The 23712-nt window shown below is 49.9% G+C and overlaps 1 protein-coding gene across 35 annotated transcripts in view; it reads left to right on the top strand.

Moving 5' to 3' along the window:
• Positions 1-14691: 14691 nt before the first annotated feature.
• The window catches only part of LOC139046586 (ral guanine nucleotide dissociation stimulator-like), a 36706-nt gene continuing 27685 nt past the window's right edge, over positions 14692-23712 (top strand). For 28 of the 35 annotated variants that reach the window (XR_011506789.1, XR_011506779.1, XR_011506777.1 and 25 more), the window contains exons 1-2: positions 15510-19014; positions 19108-19343. The gene's annotated coding sequence lies outside the window, so the exon portion shown is untranslated. Of the gene's footprint in view, positions 14831-14858; positions 14975-15509; positions 19015-19107; positions 19344-23712 lie in introns of those variants that run through there. The other 7 variants (XR_011506786.1, XM_070520285.1, XM_070520287.1 and 4 more) reach the window with 6 other exon arrangements.

Raw genomic sequence — 23712 nt, 5'->3', positions numbered from 1 at the left:
GTATTCTCCATTTTATTGACTTCCAGGGTACTTTACCAACAGAAGTGATGCCTTGACTGAGAATTCGAGTAAGTCTCAAGGAAGTCCTAGCCCAGGTGGGGCTTGTGCTTCATATCTCGATGATGTGCCTCATCAAAGAGCACCTTGCACACAGGGTCTTGGCTGATGATGAAAGCTGGCCAGACCATGTCAAGGACTGCTGAGCACAGTGGGCAACAGCAGGAGCCCTGGGGGAATAGCAGGAGGTGGCTCAGCCCAACATTTGTCTCCCCAGACCTCCCCTTCTGGGCCATCGTCCTCATCTGCTTAGCAGGACTCCTGGTGCTCATCACATGCCTGAACTGCTGTCTCCTAGTAAGCAGGGAAGTGTCGCTTGTCTTCTTACTATTGGGTTGTAAGAGCTCTTTGGATATTATAAACATATGTGCTTTGCTAAGGATCTGTTGTGCAGATAGTGTCTCCCATTGGCCAGCTGGTGTTCATAGCTCCTTTAGAGCTTGAACCAGTTGTGAAATTGTCATCTGCCCAACTCTGAGTGACTGACTCCTCTGTCCCACATGTTTCCATCAACCCAAAGGATCATGTTCAAAAATAAATAATTCAGAAACATATTAACCCACACAAATCCCTGATGGCCGGATTTTGCTCAAACACTCATACAACAGATACCCATTCCTCAAGATCGGAAGTGATGCCACATCACCGTGTTCTCAGCTTAATTTCTCTTCTCCTATCCTGCCATTCCTGCAATCTGTGGTCTATGATCTCAGTAATTCCCTTGGAGCCGTCCAAAATTTCTTACTGCTCATCATATGTGTCTTGTAAAATTTCAACCCCAGAAGATCCTGATTATCAGCCAGGCCTTAGCTGCTGCCAATCTTATGATCTTATGACAAAACAGGATTTTTTTGGTACCAGTGTAAATGCAAAATCAGCTGCATCAACTGGGAAGCATCCCTGATGCCTGGAAATTCTAATTTCTTTTATGGATTGGCATATTTACTCCTTGATTTTCCACAAAGCCTGTTTTCAATGTTCCCCACATTTCTTTTTCCTTCGTACATATTCAGGGTCCCTTAACTTGCCTGATATTTCACAGAGAAATTGCTGTCTCTTCTCCTTCCCTTTTGACATGAACCAGTAAGAAAAGTCATCTACCTTATGTGTTTCTGTGGCCTCACCTGCAAACACCTCCTCAGAAAACCCCATGCTCCATCTGCCCTCACCATTCTATGGGTTGTTCCCTTGTAAGGCCACACTGACTCCTTTCTTACTAGACCAATAGGGGCTTTTCATCATTCACCTGACATGATTGTTCAGTGGGAAACTTTGATAAGCTTGGAGTCCTTAGATACGTGAATCTTATGTTACCTCTGTGAGCATTATAGTATCTCAACACAGATACTGCAGATGAGAAAATATACAACTGACAAATGAAGACTGTGCTCTGAATGGATTTGTAGATCCCGATTAAAACGAAAAAGAATGTGAACTATTTCATTGTTAATTTTTATATAGATTGCATGGACAAATGGTAATAGCTTGGTTATAATGGGTTTAAATATACTATTAAAATTAGTTTCACCTGTTTATTTTTACTTTTTTAAATGTGGCTACTAAAAAAAATTAAATTCCATAAGACAGATTGAGAAATTCTACTGTTGTACAACACTGTTCAAGCCACGAGAATAAAGCCCAGAGAACGTGGTTAGGGACAATTTTTCCAAGGAAAGGAGTCGATCTGAATGCATGGCAAATGCAGAAAACAGTCTCATACACACATGCACACACAAACACACATACACACACATAGAAAACAAGACCAACATCATCATAGAGTTGCACTACTCTTCTCAAGTGGCAAGAGGTTGCAGTCCTACATTGTCCTAAGTGGACGAACCTCAGGAAAGCAGCCAGGAGTCAAGGGAGTTTACCAATCAGGAAGATCTAAAACCAGAGAGTAAAGGTCAGGATCTTTCGAGAGGTTCCCAGCGGTGGATTCTGTTAGTGATTCAATACATTAGGGAGAACTTTGTAAGAAGCGTTGTTACAGAACTCACCTTTCCTTTCCTATGTAAAAATATACAAGTTGTGTAAAGAATAATAGCTCCTGCCAACCAATGAAAAGATGGTAGAGCACGAATATCGCCCTTGTAAATCACTCCTGGATTAGTGAGCCAGTCAGGGAACAGATGAACGTGTATTGAGCTGGACCTCATTAGGCTGATTCTGACTTGAAGACCATCCTATGGATCGTCTTGTGCCAGGACCTCTGAAACATGCTGCCTCTGCCACTCTTTTGCCACCAAGGTCCACCAACCAGACAAGTCCTTGCTGAAAAATACCCTGGCTGGGCCCCTTCTGAGCACACCTGGAGGACTCTCCCCAAATCCCACTCCTTCATGGCGCTCTTCCACCTGCCACCGGCCAGGGAGACATTCCCTCCAAGGCTCACACTGTGTGTGCCCAGCTCTGGGGATGGCACTTCTCCCTCAAGTGAAGAAAAGGATCAGAGTGCAGAGCCTGTGGGCTGCAGCCATTAGGACAAGGCCTGGGGTTTGCTGCCAGAGAGAAGAGAACCTGTAGTGGGTGTGGGTCCCAGGGTTGAAGAAGCCCCCATGAGTCCTGGATAGAATCCCAGAAGATGATGCAGGACAGAGGAGGGATGCTTGGGTGTGATTGTGCTTGGGAATGTCCGTAGGGAGGCGGATGTGCCATTGGCAATGCCTTCAACAGTGTTGTTCATTCATCGATACGTGCTGTCTCAGGGAGTGCTGTCTACATCCTTCCAGCCCCTAGTCTCCTGTCTGGAGCAAACAGACAGCGTCAGAAGAACATTTGCATTTCATTTATAATGGATAGGCACAGTGCTTGTAATGTGCTGGATGTTGCAAGCGTTTTGAATCATTACTCCTTTAATACTCTCCGTATCCTCACAAATTAGGTACGCTTATCATTCTTGCCGACAACAGATGAAGAAAGTGAGGCACCGATGAGGTGAGTAACTTGCCCACTATCAATATCTAGGAAGTGATTGAGCTGGAATTTGAACATAAGTTGTGGCTCCATATTCTCTGCTCTTAAGCATGTTCTTTGCTCCCTATGACTTCACACCATGAAGACGTTGGCTCAGTGTATCCATTTTCTTGTTACACCCAGTAGCCCCACTCTTGGATCTCTGTCTGAAAAAGATGCTATTTGCATCAAAACTCTTGCACATAAACAACCAAAATGACTTCTCCCCATATCCCATGTCCTGGAAAATACATGGAGAACATTTCAAAACATTTCTTGCCCAGGCTGGGAGTGCTTCTGGGAAATCCCACTGTTCCTGTAAGAAGCCAAGGGCAGGCTGGGAGCTGAGTCTCAGGGGAAAGGTGAACTCAGGAGTTCCCATGGGGTTGCAAAATGGATGGGAGGCCTCAGCAGGAACTGACTTCAGGATCTGGTGGTGTTTCAAGCTGGGTGCTAATTTTCTGGCTTTGGGTGTAGGGGCTGGTGCCGCGTTCCAGGGAGATGGGAGTCTCCCTGTGTTCTTGGGGAAACCAGACCCTGGAAAGCGAGGGAATGAGGGTTTCCTTTCACAGTGGACTTGGGAGGGGAAACATTCAGCCCAGAAGAGACAGTCACGTTCCTGAGGAAACTGGAAGAAGCTGCCTCTGCGTCTGCCAAGCAGAAAGCCCTCCTTCATGGACTCCCTTTATCCAGATGAGACCAAGAAGGAGGACATGATGATATGCCCTTGCAGGTGGGAGATCTGTGACGATGGAGCCCGTGCCTGGGAGGCTCTGAAAGGCCTCACAGAGGTGACATTTGCTGTGAGCAGAGTGACAGATGAGAGGCACGCCGGCCTGTGTCTGGGAACAGTTTGAGTGTCAGGGAGAAGGCACCGCTGGTGCAGAGACTCACAGGAAGAAGTGAGTGTGACCAGAGAAGGGCAGAAGGGTGGGGGTGTGGCAAGAAGGAGCCGGAGAAGAGAGCGGAGGGCAGATGGGGGCACGGCAGGGCCAGGTGGTGGGAACTGGTAGGCTGTGCTTTTTGCCATCGCTCTCTGATGACATTGCTCCAAGAGCTTGCACCCAAAAAGTACAAATCCTTAACATCTCACAAATTCTGTGTGCCAGGAAGGGGGCACGGCTCGGCTGGGTGCTTCTGTCTCAAGGTCTCTCTGAAGCAGGGCCTGTGTCTCTATTGGGGAGGGTTTGGTCCCAAGTTCAGTCACATGCGTGTTGATGGGTTTTGTTTGGACTGAAAATCTGAGATCCTGAATGTCTGTTGGCCGATCATTCCCTCCATTCTCTCCTATGGAGCCTCTTCATAGGGCAACTGAAAACATGCACACTTGCTCCCCCAGTTCCAGAGAATTAAGAGGCAGAGAGAGAGACAGAAAGATGGAAACAGGAGGAGGGAAAGAGGGAGGGGGCTGGAGAAAATGAGTAAGAAGGAAGGGCCAGGCTTTTTGTTCTTAACCCTGGGTTGCGTGCCATCCCATCACCTTGGCTGCATTCTGTTCAGAAGCCAGTTCCTGACCACTGTGTGTTCCACAAGGATGTGCACAGCAGAAGACAGTGAGCACCGGGAGCCATGGTGGAGGCTGCCCACTACATAGGCCGACACGAGGCACTTGGGTCTGATTCTAAGTCAAACAGGAGACCATGCAAGGTTTCATGCCAGTGAATGGAAATATCTGAGTTTCCCCTAATTTCCACCTCTTAAAGGTGCAGAGCTGGAACCCAGGCCTGTTTTGAGGGCTACTCCACACTACATCCCACCCCTTCTTGTCATTCATTCATCTCTAAGTGTGTGCATCAGACACATGGTAACCAGACCACAGGTGTTGTCGCTATTGTCTGTTCTACACCTGAGGATGTCCCCAGGGAGATATTTCTGGCATTGTCCCCATCGTGCAGGTTGGGTGATTGAGGAGCCCCTGGGAGGCACGATGGCGTTTCCAGGACACAGAGCTTGTAGGAAAAAAGAGGTCGGAACTCAGCTGCATGTCCTCAAGCTTGAACCCTGCTTTCATCACAAGGTCCTGTGTTGGGATCTGTGCTGGCTATTTGTGTACAGTTCTGGAGGTGACATGGGCAAGGAGGGTGAGCAGCCAAGATCCCAGAGGGGTTTTCGGTGGGTGTGATTGAAGAAGGGGCCAAGGTAAGGGAACCCGGAGGTAATGACCTCACTTCCTTGGAGACAGACACCAACAGAACTTAGCACACTGGTCTCCAGGCACCCACATTCTAGACATAGTGTCCTACGGAGCTCACTTGAGTGGAGACGTTCAAGAGAACAGCATGTTTTCCTGTTGTCTCCCGAGTTGTGGAGGCTGTGGCTTCAGGAAAGCCAAGAAAAAGAGACTTTTCAGTCACTATAGACACTGGCTTGGCCCTCACCTGCACCGCCTCTGTCCATTTGTCAGGAGGAGCCCTCAGGTAACACAGGGCAGGCCAACAGGGTTAGGCCACAGCTGGGTGCCACCCGCACACCCCTTTGAGCCTCCTTGTGTGTCGGGGGGGAATGGAGTGAGGGATGGCGGGGCAGAGCGGGGACCCACCCTGGGCAGGAGCCGTTTGCTTGGTGTTGGAAGCCTGACAGTGCGTCGTGTTCCCAGCCTAGGTGGTGGCTAACATGATGGGAGAGTGGGTGCTGGGGACCAAACTCCTCTACCCATAGGTTAGTCCCGAGCCATCCAGGTGTCATCTCATTCCCTCCTTGGCTGGAGGTCTATGCAGACGCTGCTGGGTACCTGATCTGTGCTGGGGTTTCCTCCCATGGCCAAGCCGAGGCAGGTCCCTGAAACCTCCCGGCCCGGCTCTTGGGCACTGTCTTTGCAGAGCAGCACACAGGGGTGGTCGAAGAGCTGACGGATGGCTTCGGGTACTCCATCTCCCTGGACAGGGACCAGCTGCACCGCACCATCATCAATAACCAGGGATGCTCTGAGGTGAGAGTGGGCATGGAGGGGTCTTCCCACCCAGGCCCCTGAGATGACCAGGGCAGGCCCAGAATCCAACATCAAACTGCCCATCTCCTGGGAGCCTAACAGGGCTGTCCACCCTGAGTGTCCCACAGTCCCAAAGGAATCTGGACTTCTGCTCCTCCCCACCAGCTGCATAGGAGGATAGGAGGGCACTCTTTGCATTTTCCTAGGAAGATTAGAGAAAACGTTGTCACTTCCCACTAGGCCCTGAGTATCTTTGAATTTTGCCTTTTTTGGAACATGCAACCTCGATAACGAGGGTCTCCAAGCTCCCTTTAATGTAAGAGAAATAACCATCAGCGTGTTTTGGAAGTCAAAGGGATTCTCAGAGTGTGTCACTGCCTTGTACACTGTTTCCAGACATGGGAGGGGTGGGGTGGCTGCATAACGTTTCCCTCCAGGTCGGGGCCCACTGAAGCCTCAGGCAGTTAGAGGGGCTGGCCCTCAGCCCTCACTTTGGGTGGTTCTCGGTTCTGACCCACAGGACCTAGAGAAGCCACTTGGCATGCCTAAGCCTCTGCTCTCCTCTGTGGAGAGGGGGTGTCTGTTGAGGATTCACTGGGCTGGTGCTCTTCACAGAGGGAGGTCTGTTGTCCCTCAGGGAGCAAATGGCCTCGAGGGAGCTCAGTCTGGAATCCTTCACACGCCCAAAGTCAGATTGTACTTTGAAAGCCCAGAACCTTGCTGAGTGTGGGAGCTCATGTGTCTCCTGTTGCAGACGTGTGGGAGGGGCTAGGAGTTCCTGGGTCAGCTGCAGACCTTGATAATCCTGGTGGTTTGAAGTGGTGGTCCTGACCCTCTGTCTTCCTCATCCCACGCAGAGTGAAGATGAGTCCACTCTGTCTGTAACTGAGGCCTGCAGGATGCGGGCCCTCCAGGCAGGCATGATGCAGAGGCTCTCAGAGTCTGTGCTGCCAGCCTTCCCCAGCAGAGTCCTCTGCAGTGTCATCACCTCCCTCTGCAGCTACTCAGGCTCCAGCACAGCCCACCAGGTGCTGGACCAGCTGTTTCCCAGGTGACTGCCCACCTCCTCCTCAGCACAGTGGTGACTCTGCCCACTGCCAGCTGTGTGTCTTGTCTTGGGAATGTCACCACATCTCTCTGAGCCTGAGTTGGCTCCTCTGAAACGTGGGGTGGGAGAGGATGAACTTGCTAGGCTTCTCCCAGGGATGAATGGGCTCAGCCCTCCAGGTGCTGCCCTGGTGCCCGGCTCTGCAGAGAGGGTGGTGGGCCATGCTGTGGTTGCTGGTGGTGATTATTTCTCTGTCCCCCATGGAAAGTAGTCTTCCTCTCCCTTCACTGGCTTGTGGCTTTTTGAGTTTGGAAAAGCACCTGGAGAGCACCCTGTCAAGGAGTTTGAGATGCCATCCGGCTGGTCCTGGTGCTTGTCCTTGGTGTAGCCACTTAGGGATCTCTAGGGTCACAGAGGGGCCACAGGCCCACTCAGACACCTGGGGTGGTTCTGGTTGGAGTTCATTTAACAATGTCTATGAAGGACGTACTGTGTGCAGGGCATCTGGACACACTAAGTGTCACTCAATAAATGAAGCAGACAGCCTCCCTGGGCCTCCTCTCTAATCTGAGAGTCAGTCACGCTTGACATCATTCCTTGGTCCCATCTACCCTCCATCCCGGGCGATGCCCTCATCCCCTTTGGGACACATGGAGGCAGCTTGGCCCATTGTGTGCAGGATGCTGGAAGACAGCACCACCTCCCAAAGTGAGTGGTCTTTGGGTGCAGACGGAGGGCCTCCTGTCTCTAGCAAACAGGGTGCGGGGAGAGGATGGAGGCTGTGGCTGTGTCAGGCCTGGGAGAACCCTGCGTCTCACCCATCTTGTGATTCCCATGGGAGGGCTGAGTTCTGGTGGCTTCCACTCCAGCAGGACTGGACTCAAAGAGAGCTATGCATGGGTCCCAGGCCCCCTGAGAACCGGAAGGGAGGCTGGGCTGAGTTGCCTCCTAGAGACCCAATCCCAGCAGAGTCCCAGCTCCTTCTGCCTCCCTTTCTCCACATCCACCCCTTGTGAGCGCCACCACCAGGTCCATAGTAGGAGGTGCGTGAGGAAGCTGCTCACAGATCTGCTGGCGTCTTCTTTCCAGTGGTCCATTTGCATGGAGGGCTGGGGTGGGCTGTGTCCAGACCCTTGGGGAGGAGAGTGTCGCTGGGAACAAGAGACTCTCACAGACTCTGTGTTCGGCCTGCTGGATGAGCAGGCCTGCCACTGCCAGGACAGCCAGCGGGGGCTCAGGGCTGGGATGGGGCCCTCCTCTGGAGGGGGAGGGGATGGCACAGGGGCCCAGATGCCAACAAGAGTGCCTTGGGCGGGCAGTGTTTAAGGAAAGGCCGGGCCACTGACTCTCTGGCCCATCTGCCTCCCTGCAGTGCTATCTATTTCCTGCTGGGAACCTGGCTGGGCCAAGGGCAGGATTGCAGGGAGCCCCTACAGTTTCCATGCTGGACCCTGCAGCTGGCCACTCTGCACATCAGCTTTGGTGGCTCCCATGTGGAGGGCCATGCCTACCTTCTGCCAGGCCACCTGGAGCACCTGAAGGCCATTGAGGCCAAACAGAAAGGTGAGGGGACTGGAGTCTGAGAAGACTGTCTGTGTTGAGGTTCATGGTCTAGAGCTCCCTTAAAGGCAGTGGAGTCCTTCCTGTCTTTGGAAAAGCACAGAAACTGTCAGGTGTGTGGGTGAAACTTTCTCCTTATCCTACTGCAGAGCCAGCTCCAAAGCTCCTGCCACATCCAGAGCCAGAGCCAGAGCCAGAACCAGCCCCTGGGCTAGAGCCATCTCCGGCTCCAGCCCCACCACCCGTTGCAGAGCTGGAGCCAGCGTCACCTGCATCGGACCCTACAGGGCTGGAGGAAGGGGCACCATTAGCTTCAGCCCCAGTGCCAGCTCCTGAACTAGAGCCCACTGGACCCTGGGCTGTGACCACTGAAAACCAGCTGCGGGAGGAGAAGCTGAACATCTTGGACTTCCCTCCCCGGCTGGTGGCAGAGCAGCTGACAAGGATGGAGGCGGTGAGCAGCTGGGCTTGCAGGGCAGGGGGGCCCTGCCTTCCTGTGCCATGAGCTGCCCCACACCTGCCATTCCCTGATCCAAAATCTGATGATCTGGGTCCACATTCCTGCTCCCCTGTTACCAACACTGCAACTTGGGCACTTTCTTAACCCCAAGCACTCGCTGTCCCCACGTGCACAGCAGAGCCGGACACTAAGGGCACCTGCTGCACGGGGTGGCTGTGCCGATGAATGAGGTGGAACAGAGAGGAAGTTGGGCAGGGTCTGGCCCTTTGGTGCAGGAGGGAGCTCACGGAAGTGCTGCCAGGTCCTTGGGCCGATCACGCGTGTGCCCAGGCGGCCTTCAAATCCTCAGCACACATCAGGCATGTGATGTGTACTGACTCCATCGGAGACAATCACATAAAGCCGATGCTTCTCCCTGCCTCGGGGGAATGTGCATGGGAATGGGGAGTGGGACCTGAAGGGGACTGCTATGGGTGGAAGATGTCCCTTGGGGTGGGCCGGTGAGGGCTGTTTTCCGGAGCTTGGAGGAAGTGAGATGGGGCTGGGAGCAAATGCCCTCCCTTCTGCACAGCACTGTGTCCCAGTCATCTTGTGCTGACACCTTCAGTGGACACAGACAAAACCCAGGGAATCCCACACACCTCAGAGATCACATCCTCTGCTTCCTGAGCTCCCGCTCTGTCCTCAACCTGCCTGGGACTGTGGGGGACCATGGATGCCGAGCTGGGGTGAGGCAGTGCTGGCAACACTCTGAATCTTCCTCAGGAGCTGTTCAAGAATTTGGTGCCTGCCCACTGCCTGGGCTCCATCTGGTCCCAGCGAGACAGCAGGGACCACAAGTACCTGGCACCCACCATCCATGACACTGTGGCACACACGAACACCTTGGCCAACAGTGTCATCGCTACGTGCCTCGGGGCCCTGGGCATGACAGCGCAGGACAGGGCCAGGGTGGTGGAGCTGTGGATTCATGTGGCCGAGGTAAGTCATGGGAGGCCCATGGAGGCCCTGTCTGGAATCATGGGAATTGCCTCTTGTTTCTCAGCTGTCGATATTGAAGTCTGTGGTCTGAATCCCTGCACTGGTCCTAGACACTCCTGCCAGGGCCACACTGACCTTGACTTGAGGTCCTGGTGGTGGCAAGCTCACTTCCTTCCTGTGCTCCTTCCTTGTGTTCAGCTAAAAATCCTTGTGCCTGGCAGTGTTACTCCTCAGGTCCCAGGTGTGCCCTCCCTGGGTTTCCTGGGCATCTGTCTCATCCAGGACAGGAGAAGTCCATGAGGGGACAGAATCCAGAGCTGGAGAGCTCCAGCCCCCATCACAGCTCAATCTCTTCCCTTCCCCAGGGGTGCCTAGGCCTCAGAAATTACTCATCGTTCCACATGATCCTTTCTGCTCTGCAGAGCCCTGCCATTAAGCGTCTCAAACACACCTGGGGACAAGTATCCATGTGGGTAGGCTGCCCTCCATCCAAGCACCACGAGGGGGAGGTGGACCTGGCAGCCGGCATTGGGCCGCCATGGCCCCCGCAGTCAGCTGAGACCACCTGGGAGACAGTGAATACCTGGGACACGGACTGATCCAGTTCCTGGGTCTCTGAGCCTCTCAGGGCCCTTAGGCCAGTGGTTCTGCCCAGGAACTCATTTCCTTCAATATCAGATCCTGACTTGAGCCCAGTTGGAGATTCTCAAGTGTTTCCTTTGCAGCAACAGAAATCTCCATCCAACTGAAACCAAGAGTGTTCAAAACAGATCTGTGTGGTAGATATGGGAATGGAGGCCCCAGGTGACAACAGGAGAGGCCCCTCCCCAGTCCCATGGGGACCTCGGGGCTCAGAGCAACCCAGTGAAATCCCTCATCCAGGCCCCAGGCTGTTTGGGTCTTCTGGGATCTAAAACAAATGGGATTTGCCCTTCAACCATCCCATAGTCTTTCTTTCTTTCTTTCCCCACTCCCCCAGGGAGAGATCCTACACCTTTAAGAAGTGGTGCAGGGGAGAGCAGCACGTGAGCATGAGACTGCTCCTGAAGGTAACCTGGGGCTGGAGATCTGGGAGGAGGGGTGAGCGAGGGGGCTGGGAACATCCTGAGGGCATCCTAGGAACTGAGGCTATGGTAAGGCCATCCTGGGGTTCAGAGACCCCTGTCGGTGGGGCAGGAAGGAGATGCCGCACAGCCACCACCAACACCCTCTGCCCTCTCCCTCCATGTCTCAGTTTGGCTATTGTTGGGACACACTCTGGGAGTGCAGAGGTCAGGACCGTGGTCAGTGGTGGGGCAGGGCGAGGGGTGAAGGCAGCGGGGACAGGGACTCTGGCTGGGACAGAGAGTGGCCTCTCCTCAGTGGGTCCTTGAGCAAGTCTCTGCCCCTCTGTCGGCCTCGGTCTTCTCCTCTGGGAAATGGAGGGAGATGACGTGGTGCAGGCCTCACGGTGGGGTGATACCGTCCAAGGGATGACAGGAATGGGAGGAGATTTGTGCTGGCTCCTCCTCGAGAGCTGAGGGGAGAGCAGTGATGACAGTCAGATGACAGGAAGTCCTAGGAGAGCTCTGGAGGCAGGTGGAGTTCTCCTCACTCTTTCCTGATGAGGAAAGAGGCTCAGGGAGGCCTGGGCAGGCCCAAGGTCACAGAAGAGTGAGTCCTGGAGCCAGGACTGGTCTAGAATCAGAGCACTGTGGAGGTGGAAACAGCATAGGCAGCAGGGGACTGGAACCTGATGGCCAGGGTCTGAGGTCAGGGGCCTTGGGGGACATGTGGAAGGCAGAAGGACCTCTCTGACCCTGTCCTCAGCACTGACAGGAGGCGACCTCCGTGTTGGCCACTGCACAGAGGGCCCGCCATGGAGCCCAGGAGAGGCGGCGGCAGCAGGTGAGGGTGCCTGTGGTGGAGGTGCCCAGGAGTCAGAGGAGAGGTGGCTCCCCCTCCCAGCTGGAGGCCTGCCTCAGGAGAGGGGCCTTCCTCCTCCAGGGCGTCTCCTATAGCCACAGATCCTGAAGTGCCTGCATTGGCAGTGAGCAGGGGGAGGCCTGGAAGGGCTGGCAGCAGGACAGATTTGGGGTGGGGAGGGGCAGGGGCCACACCCCCTGGCGTTGACCAACAGCCAGCCCTGGGACATGACTGGTGGGGTTTGGTGCTCCTGGAGGGGAGGGCAGGAGGGGATTGTGGATGTTGGGGTGTCCCGAGGATCCTAGGCTGCTGTGTATGGGAGTGTGGGGTGGGCAGGAGGCTCAGGTGAGGGGTTTCAGAGGAGGGTTCATGGGGGTACCTGAGATTGGGAGCTCATCACCATGCCCATCCCGATGGCGGCACAGGGTGTCGTCCCCTCCCTGGTGACATTCTTCAGTTCCCTTGAGCTGCTGGACGCTACGATGGAGGATTATGTGGCGGTGAGTGAGCGCGGAGGTGGGTCCAGGGGTTCAGGCTCCTGAGGGTGGGGAGGAGAGAGTCCTGCCCTGAGCCCTGAGCTGTCTGCATTTGGCAAAGGTCCTCTCAGCAGTGCCTCCAGCCTCCTGTGGCAGCCGAGGCATCAGGCCCAACACAGTGATGAGTGATGCAGGCTCCGCGTAAGTCACCGTCCATGTTCCCTGGGCTGTTGAGGCCCTGAGCTGCAGGAGGTTGTGTCTGAGCTGGACTCAGTCCCTCCCTCTAGCCCTGCTGATGTGGAGAGAGAAGTTGGGCCCCTCTGAGTCAGGAAGCACATCACTTTCTGAGCTTTTCCTTCCTACCTGAGGTCTCCGTCTCCCTGTGTGTCATCAGAGAGGGTTGGGTCACGAGGTCGCTGGCGTTAGCTCCTCTGTGCCCCCCATCACAAAGCCCTGTTTCGTGCACACTTCCTGACTCCCTGGGATGTACCTGTCACCCCACTGCAGAGGTCCCCAACTCTCCAACAGTACCCCCCACAGTTCACCTGTTCCTCACACAGTCCCTGCCCCATAGAGGTGGACACACTCTCCTACCTGCAGAGGATCAAAGCACCCAGTCCATGCAGGCTGACAAGTAGCCTGAGGGCTTGCTCTTGTGTAGGGCAGTTCCCTAGGGCAGGCTGCCTGCCCTGGCTGATCTGGATTATTTCTGTGCTCTAGTTGGTTTGGCCGACCCCCGGGCTGTCGGGCAGGGGAAGAACTTCAATGCTGTCTGCCAGCACCTGTCAGCATGCCTGTACTAGGTCACAACAATGGCCACCACCAATGTCTGTCTCTGGAGACGTCTCGCCTCTCACAGAGACACACCCAGAGCCTACCAGGTGAGTCTCTTTTCACCAAAGGACTGCGCAGCTTTCTTTTTGGTGATTTTAGGTTTCTCTCTGATATGGCTGAATTTGTGCCTGGGCCCTTTAAGACCCGGTGTTTTCCTGCTTTCATCTGATAGCTTTTCTGGGGGTATTGCCCCATTGCAGTTAATAGGCAGCCAAGCCAAATAGTAGGGCACTCATCTCAGTTGTGCTGAGTCTGAAGCATGCTTATGGCAGTAACAGGCCCCTGCTCAGGTCCCCATTTCTCCAGGGAGGGCTGTGTACCTTAGGGTGGCTCCTGCCCTACTGGCTGTGAAGGTCTGTGGTTTGTGAAGGTGGCTTTTTCTCTCCAGAAGGAATTTCTGCCTCTTCCGCCTCAGTCAGGACTGTCCCTTATTGTGGGGGTTCTTTTCATCCAGTTTCCAGTTTTCTCTCCAGGGTAATTTTTCCAAGAACAGTTGTAACCCAGTTCTGTTTGTGGGAGGAGGTGAGTTCAGAGTCTGCCTATGCTGCCATCTTGATGAGATCCCTACTGCCTCATCTTGATTTACAAGCAAAACCTGGAAAACCTCCCCAAACAAGTGTTTTTTGGTTTCTGTAGGAATAATACAGAAAATATTGGGGCCAGCCCAGTGGGGCTGTCAGTGAAGCTCACATGTTCTGCTTCTGCTGTCCAGGGTTTGCCAGTTTCAATCCCGGGTGCAGACCTACGCACTGCTTGTCAAGCCATTCTGTGGCAGGCGTCCCACACATAAAGTAGAGGAAGTTGGGCACAGATGTTAGCTCAGGGCCACTCTTCCTCAGCAAAAAGAGGAAGTTTGGTGGCAGAGGTTAGCTCAGGGCTAATCTTCCTCAAAAAAAAAATATGAAAAAGAAAATATTAATGTTACCTTTGGTGCTGAAACTCAATTTTGTGGAGTAACATTCAACCTCAATGTGAATTTCGCCATGTTTCTTTGGCTTTTATGGCACTGAGAGCTGAAGCATCAGATCAGAAGGTAGGACTTAGAGGCTGTGGACTACGTTTCCCAAAGGGCAGGAGGCAGGGAGACTGGCCTCTTACTTTTCCTGTAAAGAGACTCCATTTCCCATCACGCAGCGGGTGGGAGGAGCATGGCTCCTGATTTTCCTTGGCTGGCAGTTGACCAGTACAGTCTCCACCTCCTGCTGGTTGATCCCGTTTGCCACGCCTCCCAGCTCGCCCTGCCTGCCCACGTGCAGTGCAGTGGCACGTGGCTGCCCCAGCTCCTCTGGCGCCCCAACTCCCTGCTGCCAACGCCTCCACTCTCACCAGCCTCCCCACTCGCCCCGCCCTTCCAATCGCCGCTCCCCTTCAGGTCGCCCCACCACCCGCTCGCCCCACCCTCCCACTCACCCCGCCCTTCCCCTCCAGCTCGCCCCGCACTTCCCTGGCTCCGCCTCCTCACTCACTCGCCCACCCGCTTTCCCCCCAAGTCCTGCTCTTCCTGAGCCAATGGGGAGGCCGCAGACTTCCGGGTCAGGCGGGGCGATGCCGCCTCAGCTTGGAGTAGGCGAATGTGGCGGGAAGTTCCTGCCTGTTGCACAGCGATGCGCCTGAGGCAAGCGGTAGAGAGGGCGCGGCCATCCCCTCCAAAGCGGTCCCCCTGAGCCCAGTGCCCCGCGGGGCTGTCCCGGCCAGGCCTCGTCCCTCCTGGGCGGGGGCGGCCGGTCCAACGCGCGCCGCGTCGGGCGCTCTGCCGGCGGAGGACGGTTTGTGCCGCCCTGGCCCGCGAGGCCGGGGTCCGGGCGTCGCTTCCGCGGGGAGCCCGGGCGGGAGCGCTTTGATGGGGCTCCGCGGAGACGAGGAGGCCCTCGGAGGACGGCGGGCAGGGCCGCAGCGGGGCGGGAGGGCCGCTCCGAGGGGAGACGCGCCCTGAGCCCGGGCACGGGTCCCGGACAGCCTTCCGGGCGGCGGCGCGGCCCTGGCCCGCCGTGTCCGCTGAGGCCTGCCGGGCTCTGTCCTCGAGGGCTGGGGCGCGTGGCTCGCGGGCTGCACAGGGCTCCTCGGTCCCTCCGTCCCCTCTGTCCCCGCTCCCCAGCGATGGAAGACAGTCCAGGCAGCTGTCTCAGGCTCAGAGAGGCTGCCTGCTGTGCACACCGCGTGTGTCTCCACTCCCCGCTCTCAGGGATGCGGGAGAGGGACAACCGGAGGGAGGGGGAGGGACAGCAGGCCTCGTCCTGGTCCGGAGGGAGGGGGAGGCCACCCTTGGCTCCTGGGAGTCCGCCTGGTTCTCTACGTGCCTCCTCTGGACTCACCTGGTTTTGTCTCGCCTGGTGTGGACACCTCCTGTCTCTCCCCATCTCCCTTTCCTGGAACAACATGGACCTACCGGTTTGCTGTGGGAGTGCACTGGGTTTGGGAACTGTGGAAAAGCCTCCTGAGTTCTTGTTCTTCTTCCCTTTCTTACTGGGATTGCCTGTCTATTGAGTCTGAAATTTGCAAGCATCAAAGAAAGTGCAGGACAGTATGTATTTTTAAGAATTCAAAGCAGGACATAGGCACCTTACTTTTTATGACATGCAGAGCAGGATTCTTTGGGGAAGAATTTGATCTACAATCTTAAAGCAATTTCAGAGGGAAGCAAGAGTGTTTCATAGAATCATTTTGTTCTGCGCCTGTTTATGCTGTCCCAACTGGCGTGTAGTGATTGGCATTAAACTTCTGAGTAGATAAGGTGATGTTCATCTGCTCCCTGTAGAAGGGAAGGTCGCTTAATGGCTTTCTCTGCTGAACGGGCCACAGATGGTGTTCTCTGTGCCTTGGGACAGTGCTGATCAGATTCTGAGTTAACACAGCAACACAACCTCAATAACAGTAAACTGTGTTAAGCGTTGCTGTCATTTTAGCGCTAATATCTATATTAATAATCTACATGAATTTTTATAGTGTAACGACCTCCTGTTGTGTTCAGTGCTGCAAAAGTTGTTAAACCAATGAGATGATGCAGGGATGTGTCAAGCGTAGAACCTAGCAGATAGCAAGTGAGAAAGTGCCCAGGAGATGATCATACAGAAAGCTTGTGCTAAGTTGTCTAGCAAGATGCAGTGTGTATTTTAAAAGTCGCAGTAATGCTTTCAAAGTGTTGGGAGTCCCTAAAATTAAATTCTTAAATAGGGCAGCTTTTTTTGTGTTTGAGAACTACTGTGAAATAATTACAATTATTATTATTATATGAATGTCCCTGATATCTGAAAAAGAAAAAATAAGATTTTTATGTTGACAACTATATATTTTTCCTTAAAGTCGTCTTTAATAAAGTATAATGTACTTTGAATAGAATTTTGACTTGAAAAATAAAGCTTCCTGGAAATGAAGCAAAGCTTTTAAGTGGACCTTCTATACAATGAAGAATGAGTCCTGGATTCCTGCCAAAGTGCCGGCGCTTCTGTCTCGATACCTGAGGCAGCAAACCTAACAAGAATAAATGCTGCCTCTGTGTGTATGTGGAGGAGGCTCTCATGACATTGGTGTTGATGGGTTTTGAGAATGGGTTGGTACCTGTATAGGTCTGGAGAGTAGGTTTCAGACATGCCGGGTGAGGTTATTATTCCGCGTGAGCAGAAGTGGTCTGATTTGTGCCCCAGATGTCGGTGGCCTGCTCAATGTCGGGGACTGTGCTGGGAGCAGAGTCTGTTCTTGCTACTGTAGTGTTTTTTAGAAGCAAGTTGTCATGGTTTTAAACTAATAGACATCATTCTTTTTGACTGCAGTTATCTAGCATCCAGCACACAAGAGGTCAATAAATGTGTAGGGCATGTTTGAAGACAATATGGAATTTTTGGTAAGGATGCAAGATTAATTAGAAAGCTGATAGAATCCTGGCAAAGCCTGTGGCTAGGTGGTGTAACATGATGTGTTTGTGCCCTAGGATGTCTCTGGCCCTTTTGACCACAGTTCCTGGCAGGATGTTCCCACTTGCCATTATAAAGATGCAAAAAGGGCCATGCCCTTGGATTGTTTCCCCTTGGCTCCTGAATGATAGTTAAGGACCTGACATTTGAAGGTTGCTGTTTTGCCCTCATTTTAGGCACTTTTCCAGTGATTCCTGCTCCATCTCTCCCAACGTTGAGTTAAATCTTTGCACTCCAACTCAAGCACGTTCTCCTTACTGTTGTTGTTCTGGATGACATAAGGACAGCCCTTTGAAAAAGAAAAGCTCTCTAGAGAGCCTAGAGAGGTAGGAGGTGTGTGCTTTCCCCCAATAGGAATTAGATGTTTAATATTCAATAAATACTAACGACAGGAAACTATTCTACTTTTCATTAATCTTCTTCAGTAAATTTGTTAAGAATATTCTTAGCCACAGCATCTTTGTCATCTTGGAAACATCTATTGTGAATCATATTCTTGATTTCGTCTTCATGTAGGTACTTGGGCTTTGATGATTCTTTGCCAGAACTCCTGTCCTTTCCTGGCTCCCTGGCCCATAGCATGGGAACGAGTACGGCAGGGTCTGAAAATTAAGTTAGACATTGTTCGTGCTGGTAGATATTTAGGGTGAATATTAAACATGTACACACAGGAAAATGTTTATCAAAAAAGCCATATACATAAAGTGGGAGGATGTACTATGTGGAATCATGTAATTAAATGACAAGGTTCTTAGTTTGAGACTTCAGAATGTTCTGTTGTATACTTTTTAAGCAAATAGCAGACTTTGTTGGAAAGACACATTTGTCTTATGGAGCTCAGTATCTGGAACAAGATAGTTGGTCCTGCAAGGAGCTAAATGACAACTGGAAAGTCATTAGGATCCAGGGCAGCACCATCCCACACTTTTGGGGGCTTTCTCATACTTTCCTATGCATTTATGTCATTTTCTCTTTGCAAACTGTCTGTCTAGCTGCCGTTGGCTTGTAGGGCAGATATTCTGCTCCGGTCCTAGCACCTTGTTTCAGAACCAAAAGAGACTCCATTCTCTATCTAACTGTGAACTGTATCTGAAATTTTGCATGAAGTCATAAAGTTAGAAGTCTTGTAGCTAAGGTCACTACAGCTTTGTTTCTGGTTAATTGCTGTTTCTCAAGGAACAGCTGAACAATTGCCACCGTTGGGTGATTCTGTATATGAATGTGTTGTGAGCACATTTCACAATACCAAGTGTTAGAAAGTGCCCTTAAACCTTTAGTCTTCATAGGCTACGTCTGGGAGACCCAGAAACAGAAACTTTTATGGTTTCAACAGGCAGTGTTGCTTTTTTTGACTTCTCCTGACAGTGTACTATGTAATGTGGCCACAGAGCTATCAACGTACAGATTATATCTAGTTATAAAATGTCATAAGAAAAAGGAACAAACTGTTGACATAGGCAATGATTTGAATGGAGCTTAAGGCATTGTACTGAGTGAAAAAAGCCAATCTGCAAAGGCTGTGTGATTGATTCGATGTACACAGCATTCTCAAAATGGCAACATTATAGAAATTGAGAAGAGATCCATTTTTTCCACGGTCACAACTGGGGGTGGAGGGGGTGTGGCTCTAAAGGGGTTGCCTGAGGGAATTTCTCTGGGGTAATAGAACAGTTCTGTGTCCTGATTGTTCTCATGGTTACAAGGATTTTTATGCATGAGAAAACATCATAGAACTCTACACACATCTAGGGAATTTCAGTCCAAACTGAAATTCTACTAAGTAGTTGAATGACTAATGCTTTATCCGTGTCTATTTCCTGGTTTAGATCACTGTGTTGTGCTTGTCCTTTGTATGGCTCTACCACATTTTATTGAACCATTCACCCATTGAAGGGCATGTGAGTTGTTTCTAGTTTTTGACTATTACAAATAAAGCTGCTCTGAACACTCATGTACAGCTTTTGCGTGAATCTATGTTTTCATTTTTTTAGTGTAAATGCCCAGGAGTGCAAGTGTTGTTTTCTACATGGTTTTGGAAGAGTTGGACATCTGTAGGCAAAAGGAAAAGAAAAAAAAGAAAACCAAGGTGTAAACCTCATGTCTTCTGCAAAAATTAATGTTAAATGGATTCATTGGATCATCTTTTTTGTCTTCATTGAAAACCAGTTGGCTTACACTGCAAACAGCATTCCAAAATGAAGATGGGAGGAAACGAGTGAGCATTTAGGTATGAAAATGAATGCAGACTTGGGAAGGTAGGACATGGCTCGAATCTTGAAGAGAGCATGTGTGCATTTGAGAAGAAGGGGAAAACGTTCCAGAGAATAACATGAGACAAGACAGGTGGTAGAGAAGATAGGTCCGAACTGGCTGTTTCAGGGAGTCACGTGTGTGATGAGGAGGAGGGAAGGAAAGGAAGGATAAGTGGTTCATGAGGATAGAAAACTGCTGGCTAGGTTGTAGAATTACTAATGAGTTTCAGTGGAAGTTCTTGAGCAGGAAAAAGCTATTGGAGAAATGGTCTTGAAGGAACGTTGTCTTAGGATCACGTATGGCAGTGATGGGTTGGTAGAAAGAACAAGGTATAACCTTGACCCTTATGTTGATTTAGCACTTTGTGTTACAACTGTCTTCCCAAAAGCTAAAAGAGTGGTGTCCCTTCAGGATCTGAAGTACCTGGGCTTTCCTAGAGGGATAATGGTAGATTTCAGATCTTTGTCATGACTTTGGTGATGGACACTGAGGACTCCGCTGGACTTTGAAGCTAGGAACACTGCTTTTAGTAAGTTGTACATGTCAGAAGAAGAGTCCTTTGTTGGCTTATTGCTGATGTGGATGACGTTTCTTCTCTAAACTGTCTAAGAGGTAAGCAACTGAAATGAGAAGAACACACAGAGTTCATGAATTGGCCCAATGAGGAAAAGTTAACAGATCACTTTTCTTTATTTTGATTTAATCAGCATGTGCTGATACTTGTATGTGAAGAACTATACAGAAAATGGTGAGGAACAGGGTCCTTCCAAATCACTGAGGAGCTGACAGGGACACATGGCTCTAATTGCAGCATTCAGGGTTTTATTCTGAGGGAAGCATTTCCAGTCAGTGAGGACATCGTGTACTTCCTGCCAGTGATCCAGAAGATCTTCAAGAATAGAATAGGAACCTACAATAGTATACGAACACTTCGCTTATAGTCAGCGGGATGTGACAAGTGACAGCCCTCGAGCCCTAACTTCTTAATTTGTGACTAAACGTACTCAGTTCCTCTTTTCTTAGAGCCCACTTCATTTCTTGATTTCTTACTTGGAGAAAATTATGCTTTTTTCCAATTCATCTCTGGGAATCCGATTTGGCTTCTGCTTTTTTTTGTGCATTTAGAAGTTGATCTTAGATATATTTTAGGCTTCTGTCCTTTTTTTAAGACCACTACGAAATATAATTTATTTAATGTCAGACAAACTACTACATATCAAAGCATTTCTGCTTCTTTATTTAGAACATGGAAAAGCATAACATCTTGTTTTTCCAAAAAAAAAAAAAAAATGATGACTTGCTGAGCAAAGGATTTTACTGCCTAAGAGATTCCCATGACGCATGTTAATGAAAGACTGGTGGTCTGGAAACCTCTAGTGCAACCACTTCTTTGTCTTCAAAGTGCCTTTTCTGTTTGATTTGACTTCCTTGGGCTAATTCTTCCCTTTCAGTCTAGAAGTATTTTCCACTGAATGTGGAGATTGATCAAGAATACTTCACTTGTGTTTGCTGCCATTCAGTATCATCACAGAATTTGTGGGGTTTTTATGTGCAGAAGAGCAAGCTCTTACAGTGCTATGCAACCTGCTCTATTCATTTTAAACTATCATCGTTTGGCTACTGTGCCCTAGTGACTGCTCGACCAACGTGTAAGCGGGGCCACGGCATCCTGACCAATGGGCGTCAGTGTAAGCAGCCTAGAAAGCATGGGTCAGCACTTACTGTCTTTGTGAAGGGCAGGATTCCCAGTCAGGGATGTCCAAAAGTCTGCCATACTGAACTTTCATGCTAAAGGGATGTCATTATCTGGCTCAGCTTCTGACTGAGATTCCATGAATATATGAATAGATGAATATTTTGTGTGGCTCTTATAGAAGAAGGCACTTGGGGACAATCCAGATACTGTTCTCTCCTTCATCACAGGATGGCTTCAAAGAATCCTTTCCCCTTTCTCCTGGCCAGCTAGGTTTGCAGTGAGAAAAAACCTGTTCAGACTTTGTGCCAACACTTCTGGAATATGTGACACTTCATTTTGTTTTCTAGAGCACAGAAGTTTGAAAGTAATTTCCTGTTTGTGCTTTTGACAGTGACATATGTCAGTGGAGTCAGGTAGATCTGAGTTGCAGTATTGACTGCTCTGTGACATTAGGGCAACCTGATTTTACCATCCAATCGAGGTTCAATCATACCTGTTTTATGGTAGGGTTGTCAGAATTGACTCTGAGATGTGTACGTGAATCACTTGCTATAATGTGTGGCCCACAGTCCGTGTTCAACAAATGTTTGTCATCCTCACCACTTGAGCATCCCTTAAGGTGTTTTTCTCTGGAGAGTGATCTGAAACAAAAAACATTTTTCAACTCATTTCCCACTGATCTCAAAAGCCAGGTATTAGATGTCGTCACACTGTCTGGTCTGGTCTACCACGCATGCCTCCAGTGACAGGAAACTCAGCAACTCTAGAACAGTGTTTTTCAACCATGGGAGTAATGACATTTGAGATAGGTCATTCATTGTGGTGGAGGGGTGTTCTCTGAATTGAATGATGTTTAGCACCAAACTTGGCTAGGGGGACAAAATCATCCACAATTGAGAACCACTGCTCTAGAGACAGCATATCCTCTTTGTTTCTTTTTTTAAAAATGAGGTCATCATGGGTTATAACATCGTGTAATTTCAAGTGTACATGATTGCTTCTCAGTTTCCCTGGAGACTGCATCGTGCTCGCCCGCAACAGTCTAATTTTTATCCATCACCATATATATGTGCCCCTTTACACCTTTTGCTCACCCCCTAACCCCATTCCCTTCTGGTACCCACTAATCTGTTCACTTTACCCATCTGTTTATCTTCCACATATGGATGAAACCTCGGGATATTTGTCTTTCTCTGTCTGTCTTATTTTCACTTAACGTCACACCCTCACACTCCATCCATATTGTTTAAAATGGGACAATTTTGTCTTTTTTAATGGCCGAGTAGTATTCTGTTTTATATATGTACCATATCTTCTTTAGCCATTCCTCAGTTGAAGCACAGTGGGTTGCTTCCACATATTGACTATTGTGAAGAATGCTGCAATGAACACAGGGGTGTGTAAATCTCTTTGAGTTGTTGTTTTCCATTTCTTTGAATACGTACCCAGTAGTGTATAGTATTTCAGATTTTAATTTTTCGAGAAATCTCCACCTGTTTTCTATTGTGGCTGCACCAGTTTACATTGCCACCGGCAGTCTAGTAGGGTTCCCTTTTCTCCACATCCTCTCCAACATTTGTTATTTTTTGTCTTCATCATTATAGCCACTCTGACAGGTGTCAGGAGATAGCTCATTGTATTTTTGACTTGCATTTCCCTCATAATTAGCAATGTCGTGCATCTTTTCTTGTGCCTGCTGGCCTTCTGTATATCTTCCTTGGAAAAACGTCCTTTCATATCCTCTGCCCATTTTCCAATCTGGTTGTTTCTGTTTTGTCGTTGAGTTCTTTTTATATTTTGGAAATTAACGCCTTGTCAGATATATGATTTTCAGATATTTTCTCCCAGTTGTTGGGCTGTTTTTTTGTGTTGTTCATGGTTTCCTTTGCCTTGCAGAAGATTTTTAGTTTGATGTAGTCCCACGTGTTTATTTGTTCTTTCGTTTCCCATGCCTGTGCTGGCATGGTATTCAAAAAGATGTTTCCCAGACCAATGTCAAACAGTGTACTGGAAATGTTTTCTTCTAGGAGTTTTATGATTTCAGGTCTTACCTTCAAGTGTTTAATCCATTTTGAGTTAATTTTTGTCTACAGTGTAAGGTAATGGTCTATTTTCATTCTTTTGCTTGTGGGTGTCCAGTTTTGCCAACACTGTTTTTTGAAAAGACTTTCCTTTCTCCATTGTATGTTCTTGCCTCCTTTGTCAAAGATTAGCTGTCCACAGATGTGTGGTTTTATGCCTGGGCTTTCAGTTCTGTTCCATGGATTTGGGTGTCTGTTTTTGTGCCAGTACCATGCTGTTCTGATTCCTAGAGCTTTGTAGTATATTTTGAAGTCAGGGATTGTGAAGTCTCCAGCTTCGTTCTTTTTTCTCAGGATTGTTTTGTCTATTTTGGGTCTTTTGCTGCTCCATATATACTTAGGATTCTTTGTTCTATTTCTGTGAAGAATGTCACTGGGATTCTGATTGAGATTCCATTGAATCTGTAGATTGCTTTAGGTAATATGAATATTTTAACTTTTTATTGTTCCAATCCATGCGCATGGAATATCTTTCCATTTCTTTATATCTTCTTCAGTCTCTTTGTGTAATATCTTATAGTTCTCAGTGTATAGGTCTTTCACCTCTTTGGTAAGATTTAGTCCTA

The sequence above is a fragment of the Equus asinus genome, chromosome 11 (assembly GCF_041296235.1).
Source record: "Equus asinus isolate D_3611 breed Donkey chromosome 11, EquAss-T2T_v2, whole genome shotgun sequence".
Taxonomy (NCBI): domain Eukaryota; kingdom Metazoa; phylum Chordata; class Mammalia; order Perissodactyla; family Equidae; genus Equus; species Equus asinus.
The sequence above is the reverse complement of the archived record's forward strand: the minus strand, read 5'-3'. Positions and strand labels throughout refer to the sequence as shown.